At 43.5% G+C, this 11,255-nt stretch overlaps 1 non-coding gene across 1 annotated transcript; it reads right to left on the minus strand.

Annotated features, from left to right (window-relative positions):
* Nucleotides 1–420: 420 nt before the first annotated feature.
* LOC106676033 (uncharacterized) lies at nt 421–4,638 on the minus strand. Its single transcript, XR_003022090.2, has one exon. It is a non-coding gene; the product is annotated as an uncharacterized LOC106676033 (transcript).
* Between the last annotated feature and the right edge of the window lie 6,617 nt (nt 4,639–11,255).

Here is an 11,255-nt window from a genome sequence, read left to right on the forward strand (position 1 = left end):
GTCTTATGTAAAACCTTCAAAGATGAGCAACAAAGCAGCTTCCAAGTGAAACACCTTCCTGTTCCAGTAACATCCTCATCAGTACTGAAACTAAAGAAGGCACATGTTCTTCAAATGAGATCGCATATCACCTAGTTGCTTGCTAATGAGCTACCTAATTTCATTCATTATTGTGCAATATAAGGATGTGACTAATGAGAGTGACCCTTTGCTGAATACAAAACCTTCATCTTATAGTAGTTGTGGGGCATAACCAGATGAGATATCTCTCTGTTCTTAACACACAAAATCTTTTTAGATCTTTGTTGTATTCACTGAGTAATTAAGATTCATATACTTTTTAAATAATAGGTGCACTCAAAGTGATTGTCATTCTTCTTTAGATTTGGAGTGGCAAACAGCATAACTATACTATAAAGACACATCTCCTGGATGCACTGGTACGCATCTTCAGTGATGTATCCTAGGGTCATCAGGTGTTTCGGGTCTCACAACATCATACACCCTCGCCCAGGCGACCCAGCCGGGGGTGATCAAGCCCCGACTTGCGTACCAGTAGCTACCCACGGATCAGCCCTCTTGATCCACAGCCACCTTGTGGCTTTCTCTGCCGCTTCACTCACAGCCTGGATGGCCCTCTTCTTGGCTGCCCCAGCCACGCCCAGCCGCCCTAGGGCTTTGCAGAGTGATCGTCCTGCAAAGCCCCTACAACCCACTTCTATGGGCTCATAGAAAGTCTTCCAGCCCCTTCCCCTGCACTCCTGCACTAGTTCCTGGTACTTTCCTCGTTTCCTTTCATTGGCCTCCTCAATCCGCTCTTCCCAGGGCACTGTGAGTTCCAGCATGATCAGCTGTTTTGAGGCCTCAGAAATAATTATCATGTCTGGCCGGAGTGATGTTTTTGCAATGTTCTGAGGGAACTTTAGTTGTTTACCCAGGTCAGCCTGTAGCTGCCAATCAGAGGCTGTGTTGAGGAGGCCAGTTGTCAAATGTGGGCGCACCTGGGGTTTCTCTCCAGCCTTAATAAAAGAGATTGCCTTCCTCGGAGCATGATGATGCTTGCTGGTGCTGATTGCTGAGGCAATCTTTTCAGCAACTACTCTGAGCACCTGGTCGTGCCGCCAACGATACCGACCATCGGCCAGGGCCCTTGGGCAGCTGCTAAGGAGGTGTTCTAGGGTCCCTCTTCCAGAGCACAGGGGACAGGCAGGTGTCTCGCTCTTTCCCCACAGATGGAGGTTTGCTGGGCTTGGCAGAGTGTCGTATACTGCCTGCACTAGGAATCGGATCCGGTGGAAGTCTGCCTGCATGATGTTTGCCCAGGTGACCTTGCGCTGCAAGGTGCTCTCCCACCTTGTCCATGCTCCCTGCCGCTTAAGGCCTACAGCTCTACTTACTCGCTCCTCCTCCACACCTGCTCGGACCTCTTCCTGGAGTAGCTGGCGTCTCTCCTTTCCCTGTGCCCTGCTGACCTGGGCCTTTGGGACATACCCCAAGCCTGCTCCCCCTGTTGCTAAGACCCCCATCAGTGTTTTCTGCCTTAGGCGTGACTCCGCCACCTCAACTGCCTTCTCAGCCTTCCACTTTCTTCCTGTCCTTACCTCAATACCTGCTAATGCCACCTTGCAGTCTTTAGAATCTCTGTACTGTAGGGCTTCTCGTGTGCGAGCCACCTTGAACTCTTCTGTGAGACCACTGAAGGGTAACTGCACGCTGTTGCTTGTCCCATACAAGGCAGCGCTGGTGAGACTGCGGGGAAGTCCCAGCCACTTACGAAGAAAGCCACTGATCTTTCTTTCAAGGGATTCCACAGTAGTTATTGGAACTGTATAGACAAGCAAGGGCCACACGATTCGGGGCAGGATTGAATGCTGGTAGATCCAGGCTTTAAATCTTCCAGGCAGGCCGGACTTATCCACCTTAATAAGCCACGCTCCCAGCTCCTCATTTGCCTTCTGAATAGCAGTAGAGTCTTTCAGGCTGGAGTCAAAGAGTTTCCCCAAGCTCTTAACTGGTTGTTCCGTTATGGATGGAATAATGGTTCCTGAAATTGAGAACCGGAACTTGTCCGTCACCTTGCCCTTCTTCAGTACCATCGATCTTGACTTGGAAGGTTTAAAACTCATCCTTGCCCATGAGATGAGTCTCTCAAGACCTTGCAAGATCCACCTACACCCGGGAACTGATGATGTTGTAATGGTGAGGTCATCCATATAGGCTCTGATAGGGGGCTGACGAACACCTGACCTTGTTAACGGCCCTCTGCACTCCACCTCCGCAGCCTTTACCACCATGTTCATTGCCAGGGCAAAGAGCGTAACTGAGATGGTACAGCCTGTTATTATACCTTTCCCGAGTCGGTGCCAGTCTGAAGTAACTGCCCTAGAAGTGACCCTAAGCCTGAAATTGGCGTAATAGTCCAGGATCAGGTCCTTGATCTTGCTGGGAACATGGTGGAGGTGTAAAGCATGCTCAACCAGTTTGTGTGGGATCGACCCATACGCATTAGTCAGGTCCAGCCACAATACAGCTAGGTCGCCTCTGTTCTCATGGGCTTCTCTTATAAGGTGTGTAACTACACCAGTGTGCTCTAGGCAACCAGGAACTCCTGGGATCCCCCCCTTCTGAACTGATGGATCAATGTAATTGTTTCTAAGGAGAAACTCGGTCAATCTCCGGGAGACAACGCTAAAAAACACCTTCCCCTCCACGCTCAATAGCGAGATGCTCCGAAACTGGTTTATGTTTTTCGAATCCTCCTCTTTGGGAATCCAGACTCCCTCTGCGCACCTCCACTGATCAGCAACTCTCCCTCTCCGCCATATCACCTTTAAGATCTTCCACAGGTGGCGAAGCAGCTCTGGGCAGCGCTTATAGACAAGGTAGGGTACGCCACTGGGACCTGGGGAGGATGCTGAGCGGGCTGCTTTGATGACCTCACACACCTCCTTCAAACTTGGCTCCGTCAACTTGAACTCTGCTGATGGTGGGGCAGGGTTGATGAGAGCTTTGTTTGGTCCCAAGTCTTGTTCCCTCAATGGGTCACTCATTGTCTCATGAAGGAAGTTATTCACCTCCTCTGCTGAGCACTCCAACTGCCCACTTCGCTTAACCCCAAGCAATTGTTTGGAAAAGCGAAAGGGATCAGCAATAAAAGCTGCACGTTTCCTGGCTCTCTCTCTTCCTCGCCTTCTGTGCCATTCTGCTCTACGGAGGGTAATCAACTTCTTCCGCAAGATGTTATGCAGTTCCTCTAAAGCTTGCTTCTCCTCCGCATCAGCGTTCTTGAACTGCTTCTTAAGGCTCCTGAGCTCCTGGCGCAGTTGATGAATCTTCATGGCCCTGCGGTTCATGGTGTAAGGGGTCTTGTTGTTACACTTCTCGATCAGGCCGAACCTTTCTGAGGCGTAGCTGACTATGATGGTGGTCATTGTTTTAAGCCTGCTGTCGGCATCTCTTTTGGCCACAGCTTGTATGATGTTGGAGACATCCTCATCAAACTTCTGCCACTCGCTCCGGCTGCTGGCTGGGGGCCACTTAATCCGCTGTTGTGGAACTACACTGCTTGGATTGGAAGAGTCCAGTGCATGGAGGGACTGGGCTCTGTGGGGTGCCTCCTGGCCGGGCTCCTCCTGCGTCTCACCAGGTTCAGGACCTGTGCGTTGCACCTCACTCTCCCGCTCCAAACATTTCATTCTAGCCTGATGGACCTTTAGGCCACGCTGGTTCTTACACAGCTTGCCGCAGATACATGTCTTACTCGTAGTCCTTTCCATTGCGTTGGTCGTTAACCTTAAGTCCGTCCGATTGGAGACCTCATCCTCCCCCCCTCTCGGGATCTCCTGGGGGTATCTTTCTTTAGGGCTTTCCGTAGCTTTTTGGGGTGCTTTCTCACGAAAACTGCAGACCGGGATGCTAGCCCACCCTGCCCCTGGAGCCGTCTTTCCGAGCTGTCATCTGTCTCTCCAGTCGTCACCAAACTTTCTTGGTTGTCACCTAGACTCTTCCTAGGCGTCACTGGCTCAGCCAGAGTTTAACTATAAAAACACATCTCCTGGATGCACTGGTACGCATCTTCAGTGATGTATCCTAGGGTCATCAGGTGTTTCGGGTCTCACAACATCATACACCCTCGCCCAGGCGACCCAGCCGGGGGTGATCAAGCCCCGACTTGCGTACCAGTAGCTACCCACGGATCAGCCCTCTTGATCCACAGCCACCTTGTGGCTTTCTCTGCCGCTTCACTCACAGCCTGGATGGCCCTCTTCTTGGCTGCCCCAGCCACGCCCAGCCGCCCTAGGGCTTTGCAGAGTGATCATCCTGCAAAGCCCCTACAACCCACTTCTATGGGCTCATAGAAAGTCTTCCAGCCCCTTCCCCTGCACTCCTGCACTAGTTCCTGGTACTTTCCTCGTTTCCTTTCATTGGCCTCCTCAATCCGCTCTTCCCAGGGCACTGTGAGTTCCAGCATGATCAGCTGTTTTGAGGCCTCAGAAATAATTATCATGTCTGGCCGGAGTGATGTTTTTGCAATGTTCTGAGGGAACTTTAGTTGTTTACCCAGGTCAGCCTGTAGCTGCCAATCAGAGGCTGTGTTGAGGAGGCCAGTTGTCAAATGTGGGCGCACCTGGGGTTTCTCTCCAGCCTTAATAAAAGAGAGAAAACACAGATTTTATCAAAGCAGTAAACTGAGAAGAAATACTGAATACACACTGTAAAAAAGTGTATGATAAGTTAAAGACAAACAAAAGTATAATATAACCCATTAAGTCATATACAAACACAAGAGGCAGACCCTGCTCTACCCTGAACTACTGTATAACAGTCAGTCAGTTTATGTCAGACAATGCATGAGCATTATGAGTAGACCCATACCAAACACAGGCTGAGTAGCCTAGAGGACAAGTTAGTCTGACCAGAGATATAGTGACACAGGGGAAAATGGAGAAAAAAAATCAAACCCAAACTGTTCTCTGTTTTTAACAGAAAAAAAACAAATGAAAAAATGAGCTAAAGAGTAGAAAATAAAGAGCAACAGTGAAAGTTGCTTTGGTCAAAAGTGTGCTGGAAAAGTCCAGAGAAAATGTGTATTTCTGAATGCCTAAATAGATCAGACTTGATAAAAATATGTGTAATATGATTGGAGTTGATCATTTAACTGTGTCTCAGTTTGCCAATATGGCAAGGAATAAGTTCCAGTCACGAAAAAGGTGGTACTGCTTCAAATTATGATTGTCCATAGAAAGACCCCAGGAAAATGCCTCAGTTATCCCCCTTTTCCCCCATTTTTCTCTCTCTAAGACCAAATATAGAAAGGAAGCCCTTTCATTATTGAAAGGCACTTTCTTTTTAGCCTGTTGAGGCTGTTGAAGATGGAGAACACATTCATCCACAGCCTCATATGCCCTTTTACATCTCCCTAGTCTATCTCTCTCTGCAAGCACAGAGGCCTGCAAAAAGTCCATTAAGGCCTATCTTAATGAAGAGAGACGGGACACAAAGGCACCTCAGAGAGGTGAGTGGTGATCAGAAAGGTTGATGAGGAGTCCAGCTCGTCTAGTCATTCACCGTGGACGAGACAAGGCTTTGGGCTTCAGTGTGTGCCGATACAGCAGCACGGGGTAATGAATGGAAAGGCTGTACTGCTGGAACCATCAACTAACCAATCTCTCATCACCAAAGCTCCCACCGGTGTTTTGTTAATATACTCCCCCATCTCTTCCCATGGCTCTGTCAAAGGTGTCTCTCCATGCCACAATGGCTTTCACTCGCTCTCGTAGAGAGATGAAGCTTCTTGAAGCCAGAAATGATGAGTAATTGTATCATTCTACTGAGCTCCACTGAAAGAAATGTTTCCAAGCCTGACACCAAGCCTATTGGTTAGATAAAAAGGTTTGTACTCCAACATGTTTTTGGTTTATTCATATATGCACTTTATATATGTATGTACTTGTGAGGTGAATTTGGATATAAAACATATGCAAACAATTTTACAGAATCTGTAAGTTTGTCTATTTTTAACTTTTTATGATTACAATCCACATTCACTACAGTGCAAATCTGAGGTCCAGACATTTGAATGTGGCTGCAAAAAAACTGTTAAATTGATTAATTCAATATAGAGTGATGGCTTGAAATTTGGCACCTTTAAGTTTTCTTATTTTTTCCAGCACTTTTTATGCTTTGAGCATTGAGATCATTGAGTATATCATAGTTTCAGCAGCAACACTCTACAAATTTAATGTTTATAACATATAGTAATGGAAACATTGTTACATTTTATTTTTAATATCGTTATTTTTAACACTCATTAAATGTTGAATTTGACAGTGTGTTTACTCATAGATTTAAACCACGATAATGTCGAGTGAATACTTATGCATGCATACAACATGGACACAAGTGTGGTTTGCAAGTTTAACTTGGATCTTTGGTGATGTTGTTTGCAACAGGGCAAGTCTTGATAGTCACAAGATCAGAAAAATAGAGGTTTTCCAACTAGTCGTCATAAACATGTGACGCTCAGCAAATGTCATAAAATCAGTACTGATGAGAATATTATTTTGAGACATTGTGGCAAAACATCATGGATCAAGAAACCTCTAAAATCTGTGTTTTCACGGAGGATAAATGCCAAAAGAAAAGCTACTCTTGAAATTAACCATGGCTAAAAGGTATGCGATTGAACTGGTGGTTAAATTAAACGCCTTGTAGCCAGAGCCAATTTGCAACAAGCAGCAAACAAACAGTGAGCATATGCTGACTTCACAGCAACTATTTGAGCACATCTCAGAAATTACGCAGTTCTCCATTTCAGCCACTGGTGTTGATGCCAAGAGTGCAAGGTTGAAGGAACCTTTTGAATAAAGAAAGATATTTCAAGAAAACCTGCAGCCATCGCACTTTGTTCCAGTCACTCAGACTAAGCAGAAAAAAAAAAAAAAAAAAAAAAAAAAAGACTAAGCAGAAAACCTGCAGGTTGCTTGGAAAAGAAAGTACAACCATCATCCAGAAGGTCAGTAGCACTGCAACAACACCAGCAGTGGTACAAGTTAATACTAGCATAGATGTGGATGCTGTGTACAAAAATGCATGGTACCTTGGAATAGTTACAAATGCTGCAAATTAAGACATCTATCTAGATTTCATGAAATCAAAAGGTCGTGCAAAACAATTTTCCTGGCACTACAGAAAAGGCTGGTGTTAAACACTAACTTACAAATAAGTAGAACAAAAACAAAACAGAAGAAAAAGAGCATTTCGGCTCACGATTGTAACACTTGGAGCTGGTTTATAATTTACTTTGTTGCAGTATTTTCTGAGCCAAGATCAGATCAGGGGCGATTCTAGGATCAGCGCTTTGGGGGTGCTGAGCACCCAGAGAGCTGCCCATGCAGGCAAGGTAAACTTTACTCGTCACAATGAGACTTCTTCCCTGTCTCTGTCAGTCCCTACATCCTTAAATGTCTCCGGTTGTCCCGAGTTCCCTCTGACTGTCTCCTTGGTGCATTTAAAACCCTGTTCCTCCCTGTCCTCATCGTCTGTTGTCTTCAACAGTCTCCGTTATCAGTCATCATAGTTTCACCCTCTCTGTGCAAATCTGCAAATTTCCTTATTAAATCATAAGATTCTTAAATTCATCAAGTCTCTCTGTGCCTGGGTCCTCGTCACAAAACATGACGTCACTGTTTTGTACATTCTAACACAATTTAATCCCCACATTTGTGAAAGAAAAGCAAAACACTGAAAAGTCTGTAACAAAACCATCAAATCTGATAAAGGTTATTTAAATGCTGCAAAAGAAGAATGGATTGGAATTTAAAAATATATATATACATATCCTAACCTTAATTACTGCGGGAGAATAATGAATGATGCTCATAGTGAGTAAAAAGTAAACTGAGTGCATTTTTTGGACAGAGATTCCCTTTTAAAGTGTATGTATAATATAATACAGATAAATAAAAATACACTCCAAAAATAGAAGAGTCCTTGAAATTTTTTCTTTTCTTTTAACCTATGTCGCCTCACCTTGAGGTTGGTAAATCTGTCCATCACATTTTGGTGGTCAAGTCTCTCAAGCATCTCTTTCTCAACTGACATCACAGCCAGGTGCTGGAGTCTGCTTTGACCCATGGTCCTTCTCAGCCAGGTATGGAGCTGACTCAAGACACTAAAAGACCTCTCACCGCTACAGCTGCTAACTGGGTTTGTTAGGACAACCCGAATAACAGTTTTCAGTGTGGGGAAGATCTGATTATCCAGAGGATTGTACAATGTTAACATATCTGGAATGGCACCAGCCTCACTCTTGAGCTTCAAAAGGTTTTTGGCAACTGTGACTTCCTCTGACTGAATTTCAATATGGTAATGCAGTGCCAGGGCTGACAACCTAGTTTGTTTTGCAGATTCTGTATAGCAGCTTTAATATAGGGAGAACACAACTTCCAGATTGTATGAGTAAAATTAGGTGTTGTTTTTTCTCTTTGTCAGTTTAACAGTTTCTGTTTTGCCTGTTAGTACTCCCTGTCTGTTTTCTTACCTGGTTCTTCCTGACCTTGTACTTTCTCCTCATGTTCTCCTCTTTCCTCTCTCCCTCTTTGGACTGACAATCATACACAAATAGATTGTATTCAATTAGATTAAAAAAAAATACTATTAAGATCACTAATTAAAAAAAGTCCTCTCTTAGCGTACTTTCAACCAAAAGGCAAATAACCAAACCACATGTACATCTAATAGAGGATATAAATATTGAAACACTGATCCAACATTATCCTTTATTGATGGATCATTTGATCTTACACTGAATGTGTTTGAAAAAAAAACCTTCCTGTCTCTCTGTACACACACACACACACACACACACACACACACACACACACACACACACACACACACACACACACACACACCAGGAGTTATAAGGTTAATGGGCATCCAGCCAGTTAGCTAGTTAGTACCTTGGGTTCAATATCGGCACATACACATAGGACAAAATAACCATTTCAAACAGGGAGGGCTTATCTATACTTTTGTTGTTAAAATGTTCCGAATCAATTACGTACTGTATGCTTTTTATATTTTTAGCAGTGTGTCCCACAAACAGCAAATATTGTCAAAAAAAGTAAGAAATCTTTGGGGGCGCTTTGATTTGAAGCACCCCCAAAAATGGGCTAAAATCGCCCCTGGTTCAGATGAGTCTGGTGAGCTGCTATCTGACTCTGCTTCTTCATCTGCATGCCTCTTTGCAACCACCAAAGATGCTGCTTTTTAAGCTGTATCTGACTTAATCAGTGTCATCACTGTTGTCATTGATGCCTACTTTGCCCTCTACCTTTGCTGCTGTTCTTCTCGCCTCAGGCTTTCCATGTGAAGGGCAGAAAGGTCCCAGCAAAGATCCATACTAGCAAATATTATTCCATCCACAGTAATTTATAATTTACTCAGAATAAAGTGGCCCTGACTGAACTGAAATTACATTTTTCATCTAGTGGCTTTCCAAAAGATTGCTGTTTGTGGGAAGTAGATCAAAAATTCCTTCACATAGCATATTCAGCATTTGGAGAGCAAATCCTCTATACTTCATTTGGAATTATTATATTTTTATACTTTTTTTGTTAATATTTGCTCATGATGCTCCCCAGTGCATTGTAGGCCATGAATGGCCTTTTGATAAGAAATGTTGACAGATTAGACAACTTGCCCGCTATGGCATCATGGTTAAGAGGAGTATCACCTCCCTCTCATGATGCCTTGCCGGAATTGTAAGCCTTATTCAGAGAAAAGAGAAGTTATTTAGTGGCGGGGGATGTTCCCATTAGTGTGATGAATAGCCTAATTACTGGAAGTAAACAGTCCCTTGGAGATAAAAGACGAACTGGGGCCTACAAGGAGGGATGAGTCGCTGTATTGCAGGCTCCATCCAGCCTGGATTAGGACAGGGTGCACTGCTTGATTCTTCTGTCTGTGTTTTGGTGTCCTTTGCAAGCACATTTTTCTTGATGTTTTTTCTGGCAATCACTGCGTTGTTTTAGGAGGCCCAAATCCTTTGTTTAACATTTTCTCACATATTTGAACTTAGTAGGCCTCTTGTCTAGAGTTTACAACCTTTGCTTACATGGTTCGTCCCCAGTTTCTCCCACCATAGAGGCATTTTCACAAAAGAGATTTGAAAAACTCAAAGTTGTAATATGTTGTAATATGAATCTTATCTGTTTGTATTTCTTTTTAAATTCAAAACTTGGTTTATTTTAAATGCAATGTGAAATTAATTTGGAAATAGGCGATAGGAACCAGCGGACAAGAAAAGACATCATCCCTCGAATATCTTGATGCATGCTCAATATCCAGGTAAGGAAATCCCCAAAAATTTATTCTGTTCATCTGGGCATCCCTTGAATACTTAATTACTTTAAAATAGCTTGAATGCTTTGGTTAAATTCTTACCTATAATCTAAACAACATTATATCAGTAGCCCTAACTGAACACAGCGTTTTTTTAAAAGAATCTTTTAAATTAACTCTGATTTTTCATTGTTTTCCACTGTGGTTTTGCTTGTGGATATATGCAACCCAACTGGGCCCAACTAAACTGAAGGTGACTTTTAATGACTTCCAATAATGTCTAGTACTTCATCATTTTGTTGGAGACTGTTTGCATTAAGCATTATTATACCGTGACTGTATTTCACACTTCCAACAGTCTTAAACTGTTTGAGTATAAAGGGTGTCGCATGTTGTGCATAATGTGCAGCTGCTTGTGGCAAATTCATAGTTTCTAATATTGGGCTGTAAAAGTAACACCGTTGACTAGACTTGATGGTTCAGAAAACAAGATCTTTGTTGTGCATGCAAGAGATGCAACTGTTGGCTTCATCTTCAGCAACGCTAATGAATGAATAATCCTAAGGTATTCCTTTGAGCTTCAAAAATTCATGCTTATGTGGTTCAGGGTCTGCATGCAATCACATAATGAAAGCAAGGCACAAATCAATAGCTCTGATATCTAAATTGGCCATTGAGTAAAAAAAAGGATGGATATGATTCAACAAAAGTATAATTTATTTTAACCCAATACAAATTAGAATTTTATCCAATAAACTAGCCCAGTGTGACTGAGTTCATACATTGATCATAAAATAGCCTGTGCACCGGCCATCACATAAACCATCATTAACTCAGTCAATGTCCCTTGTACACGACTGCCTTCTTGTCTCTTGTCCACACTGAGCTAATCAGCAGTTTTTATGATC

This window comes from Maylandia zebra, linkage group LG16 (genome assembly GCF_041146795.1).
Source record: "Maylandia zebra isolate NMK-2024a linkage group LG16, Mzebra_GT3a, whole genome shotgun sequence".
Taxonomy (NCBI): domain Eukaryota; kingdom Metazoa; phylum Chordata; class Actinopteri; order Cichliformes; family Cichlidae; genus Maylandia; species Maylandia zebra.